This window comes from Antedon mediterranea, chromosome 11 (genome assembly GCF_964355755.1).
Source record: "Antedon mediterranea chromosome 11, ecAntMedi1.1, whole genome shotgun sequence".
In the NCBI taxonomy this organism is placed as follows: domain Eukaryota; kingdom Metazoa; phylum Echinodermata; class Crinoidea; order Comatulida; family Antedonidae; genus Antedon; species Antedon mediterranea.
In genome coordinates this window covers 8,515,770-8,522,225 of record NC_092680.1, presented here as the reverse complement: position 1 = coordinate 8,522,225, position 6,456 = coordinate 8,515,770, and positions in this window count along the sequence as shown.

Below are 6,456 nucleotides of genomic sequence, written 5' to 3'. Positions count from 1 at the left end.
AGATAGATTATCATAGAGGCAATAATCATTGTTGTAACAAAACAAAAAAAAAGAGATACCGGGTATATTTTTTATATTTCTTGTATAACAGTTTGCATGTATTCGTTGTTATTTCAATAGACAAGGAAACAATCCTATGCGATATACAGAAGACGAACTGAAGTATGTCATGATGACCAAAAAATAAGATATTTAAAAAACATTGCTATACATTTGAGCCCTAGCAACCTAATGATGGAAAATGGGGGACAATCCATGCTTTTTTTCATAATTTATTTTCTTTAAAATTAGTGGTTCGTTTTTTAATGTTAATGTTTCTTCCCAAAAATTATTTAAATGAATAAAATTTATAAATTACAAACATTTTGATATCCTAATGTTCTTTTATTATTCATCACATTAATACTCTACGAAATATACAAACCTCTCCAGTATAACGTATTCAATGCGGCGTATATTATTATAGGGTCCCACAAGGCTTTTTCTCCAACCGACCGGTTGTGTCTGTACATTAGTTGGGCCTACGATACTCATCATGCATACTCTTATTAATATTTTGAAGGATTTACAAACATTATATGATTATTGTAGACATTATATAATGCAGGTATGATCACATTATTACCAAACGCAACAATTTACAAAACGATATGCATTTTTAATAAACCATCTTTTAGGCCTAAACAATACGATGAGGTAATACTGTAGAAAATAACACTATTATTAACTCATTATTACAAAACAATAATACTATATAGTTTACAAAGAAAGTTACAAACAATATACAAGAACTAAACAGTATCTATCGTTGATAAAGTAAAAGCTTAGCATAAAATAAATATATTATTCGCTACTTACATGTAAAGAACATGAAGGAAACCTGAAGGCAAATCGCAATGAAATGCCTACACAATCCATGTAGTATCGACGAAATTATTCTGCAGTTTGTTGATGTAAAGTACATTAGACGTAACTAATTGTATCCATGGGAAATTCTTTTATTCATCCCAGGGTGTTTTTCCTTAATTTGTTAGCTTTTAAATAATATAAAATTAATTAATGAAATACTTTGAAGAACATGCCTTGAACCATTATGTTTTGATTTTGCAAATCAGACGAATTTTTAAGAGGGCAAAAATGATTAAATCGACGAACTGAAAAATATTCTAATAATTATCGATAAAACATTTATAGTACTCATTTCTTATGTAGCAAGAGAGGTTGATTTTAAGGTCGAAAATATACTTGATATAAAAAGCGGTTTGATGGTATGCTATTATTCGTTGATTAACGGAATAAATGTTATTTAGATAGGAAATGAGTCCAATTGAATAGGTCGGAACTTGGTTAGTAGGAATAATTCGTACGATTTGTACTTATTTTATCCTGAATGACAAACAATTGATTCGAAATTAAAACTATAGGCCTATTATACATTTTCAATTACGTAATTATGATAAATATCTTGAATTGTTATCCAGATCAAAAAGTGTTTATATTATTAGTTTAAAATGTAAATTAAAAGCTTAGTTCAAAATAGAAATAGTATTTTGTCATTTATAATTTAACGATAACAACTAAGCATTTATATTTATAAGTTTTAAAAACACAAATTGATAATCAAATGTTAATAAATAATATACAATTAGTAATATTAAATATAAATAATTACTGAATACATAATGAGGCGATTTTGTGACGCCATGCCTCATATCGTTATTATTTATAATAATAATAATAATGATTAGGCCTATGCATACAATTAAAAGTCTATTTATTTACAGTATCAACTATATTATTTTTTACAAAATCATAACCAAACATCTTGTATAGGGACCATTGTTCAATGTTTTTGAATAAAAAAACAAACAGCGAACATCTTATTATAATCTCTTCCGCTTTAAAACTTGATAAAAAAAGAAACTTTTAAACTTCAAAGATAAACGAAGACGAGACTTTCACATCTCCCCAGTTTCCAGATATAGGCCACGTTAGATGACCGCGCCTTCAGGTTAAAATTAGTGTAACGAGGCAATAGTGAAAAATGGCATTTTAGATTTCACTTACTGAAGACAAATCGAGGACAGATGCACATTAGCACAGTTGAAGACAATATTAATATACACCATGTTTGTAAACACAACATGTTAGCCTTCTAATATAAAATCGGAAAGCTTTATTAAAACACTAGTTATCCTTTTCTTTATTGATAGTTGACCCTTTTTTGCACTTCACTTAATCATTACAATACAGTTATTGAAAATGCTAGCCGGTCATTTTGATAGCGAGGCTTCGTCAATGTTGATTTCGATTTAGAAACGTATTCCAAGCCATTCAAAAAGCCTTCTGGGGAAAGTAACTTTTTAATGACCCCAAGTACTAACCTTGTTTTGCTAGAATATATTAGTAAAGTTTTCTCGTCTTGAATACTTGATGAAACATGTAGAACAATGATAACTGAGTGTTATACATATAAATGCTTACATTCACCCAAAATGAATAATTAAAATAAGTTATAATGATATTTTGAAAAATGTTAACTATAGGCCTAAGCAGGGAAGAATGTAATTTCATTTTTCATAGCTATTCAATTCAATTCAATAAAAACAACTTTATTATCCCCAACTCTGTTGGCCTTTTCAAAATACAGTACATACAAATATAAAATGGATACAGTACATAAAATATATAAAATACGATATAAAAACCATACAAAATTTAAATATAAAATCCTAAAATGTCGATTAAAATACTACAATAAATACAACTAGCGCATTTATTATAAAATCGTATTGCAGCAGGGACGAATGAATTGTTTTAATTTTTCTTTGAAGGAGTCTGTCACTACGTTGAATTTTGTTAAATTTATATTGCAGAGGGTGAGCATGGTCTTTTAAAATAATTTGTAATTTTTTAATTACTAATTCCTTATATAAAACTTCAGGTAGAATTTGTTCAGAGCCTACAATTCTACTGCCTTGTTTAACTATTTTATTAAGTAAAAGTCTCTCTTTAAAAGGTGAATTACCATAATAACATATTAAGCAACAACCAATTACACTGTTTAAGATAGAAGTATAAAAAGTTGTAAAATAGTACGGTCAATTTTAAAAGAGTTTAATTTGCGTAGAAAAAAAGAGACGTTTTTGTAATTTATTGTATATGCACCTACTATTTACATCAAATTTAAGTTCATTGTCAATTTCAACACCTAAATATTTGTAAGTTTTAACTTCTGAAATGGTCTCACCATTGATTTTGATCCTGGGAAGGTAATTTATCAGGGTCTAGGCCTATAATTTAAATTAGATAGGCCTACAGTATATATTATATTTAAATGTATTGATGTGATATGAAAATGAAATAAAGTCTTATTTCTAATAATATTATAGTCTTTCCTGTTGTTGAATAAAAATTGAATAAGAAAGTAAAAATAAACAATTTCAGTTCATTGTGCAGATAGCGCATAACAAATCCCATCGTGGACCAAAAAGATTCATTCAATTAATGTGTCGATTATTTCAAATTATTATTAATTTTGAGATGTTTCTGTTATTATTTGTATATTTGTTGACATCATAGAGTTAAAAAAAACTTTCATAGACGTTCTTAAAAAAACTATTTCCACCACTCGTTATATAAAAATAAACTTTAATCGACAATTATTTAAATAAAACTGATATTTCCGTCAGTAGTCTGTATTATAGTTATTTCATTTTCATTTATCTTTTTATTTCGGAATATCATGGTGACATAATATTATATCCATAGAAGAAGAGAGAGAGAGAAAAAAAATCTTAATCTAACAGCTCATAGAACAAAAACAAAGATATAGTTATAGTTATAGTTATAGGCCTACAGGTTTTTTTCGTGGTCGATTAATTGTGAAAAGCTACTCTGTACCAACTGAACTATACAAGGAAACAAGAGTTTTAACAACATTTCCTAGATACTAAATTATTTCAAATATGAAATAAATAATAGAAATTCACCAAATGTGCTTTTGTTCATGTAAAAATTGAATGAATTCTTCATTGAAAATTATCACCTAATGTTTACTTCAAATTTAACGAAGTACCATTACTGTTATATTTTATAGGATAAAATCAAACTGCTTAAGAAATTTCATTTCTAGTTTATTTTGCTTTTTTATAATATGTTTACGGCCCAAGCGATTTAATAAAGCACATTCTAGTCGTGAGTTGTCGTTTTGTTCTCGAGATCTCATAAGGTGTAACTTTATCAATCTGTGTTAAAACTATCGAGTATAAACAATAATGAAAAGAGACAGAATCATTTCGATATTTTTGTAACCTTGTTTCTCCGTATAATATTAGCATGAGTTTCGTGCACATACTATATGAGCTGCATTAAGACTGACTGAGCTAAGTAAAGTTAGTAATGACTTCACCGCTAGGTAGTATAGTGCGGAAATTAAACGCAAAAAATCCAAGTCTTACTGCCTCATAGCGTAAGAAAAGCGTTGCTGAAGCGACGCTTGAGTTTCGGTCCTGCGGCGATGAATCTCTACTTGTCGATGGCTTGCAACATTGAGACGGAGACCGCCAAATACCGGCTCGTTTTATATACGAAAACTGAAACACACAGAGCTTCAGGACGAAAATATCACATAATTACATTTCAAATACGAGTCCGACAAAGTAATAACGGTCTCAAATTATAAATATAAAATTCTATAACCTGGAGGGTTTATATCTAAAAATTACTTCTTTAATAGAGTCAAGTTGTTCTAATTCTTCATAAATTTGAATTCACTAAACGTTAAATGTACATGAATAATCCAAACCACAATGATACACTCCCATTGCTGAAAACAAAACAAATCACCACAACATTTCTAAAATAATATTATAAAATTAGCAAACAACTTATAAATACTACAAAAAAGGTTTCAAAAGGTCATTAAATGGAATTTTCATATTGCATGCATTTAATGATTATTTACATACAATGAAATTATTAGAATGTCACACATGGGAGAACAAATTTATTGGAGTTGAATTTTAGTTACTTTTAGTTTAAAAAGAATCATTGTTTACACACCAGGTAGGGTGTAATTGTGTTAAAGAAACTGTGGTGTAGAAGGTGGCCAAGAACCAAACATTTGCCATGGCCTTAAGATGTTTAATTTTAGGCAGGGTGTAACTGTGAAAGTGGAATGAAGAATACATTTTTTCATAGTTTGAAACAAAATACACAAACACTAATGCATAATAGACTAGCCCATGCATTCTAATGAAGATATAGTTAATTCTATTTAATTAACAGGGCGGCTTTTCAATTTAAAAAAAAATCGTTTCTCTTCAGGCCATAGTCATCATCAATATTATGATTTCACCAAAATTTCACCAAAGCTTCGGTAATTTATGCTAATATAATGTATGGCTAATAAATGACTATTGATTTTTAATATATATTAACTGTGCAAAGGACAATTTTAAAACCACATGGAGTAATATCTTCTAGCCTAGTGTTTGTATCATAAAGTTGGGTTAAAATCTGCTTCAAATTTTATTACATGTTAACTTCAGGACTTTGTGTTGATAATAATAGAAATACTGTATAATAAACTTTACGGTACACATTTCAGTTCACATCTAATTAATTAATAATTCTTTTTCACAGTTTTATGCAATAAATTTTGTTTTTGATTAAATCGTAATTGTTTATCTGTTGATATAACTGGTTACTATGTCTCTATACACAAGATATGCCATAGAACATTACTTGATTCTGCGCATAGCATATTATAATACATAAAGTGATGTTCTGCGCATGTTACCTCAGTTTCAAAAGATCGTTATTTTGGCATAGCATAATATGACGTGCGTAGAATCACGTAATGTGTTCTACGCATTGCCCATTTTTTTTTCGAAAAAAAAAAGATTACAAAAAATTATATGTGTTCTGCGCACGTCACTATGATATACAGTAGTAAACAATTATGTCAAAAAATTGAAAGGACAAAATTTGGCCATTTTATAAAAAAATAAAAAAAAATGGCAAAATTTCAATCCTTTTATTCGCAGAATCATATAAATTGTTCTGCGCATGTCAATTATGATATAGCATACAAATAATGAATGTTTATGAGTCGAGTGTAAAGGTACTAATAGCATTCACATTCACTAATACCATTATTTTATCATTACACGAATATAAAACATATTTGTTTTATATAACATCTAAATAATATTCTTGTCATTGTAATCAGATTGAGTAAAAGGTGACTCTAAAATTGATTCCAATTGAAATGTTGTAACATATTTACATTGAAAAACAATTCTTGTTTTTTTTTTTATAATATGGTAAATAGTCATTTTTTGATGTTCCCAAGACGAAATATTGTCCCATGGGGTCTTTTGGGGGTCATTTTGGTGACAATCTTGGATTTATAAAAACCTAAATATAGACAGTACTTGACAAAGACGGTGA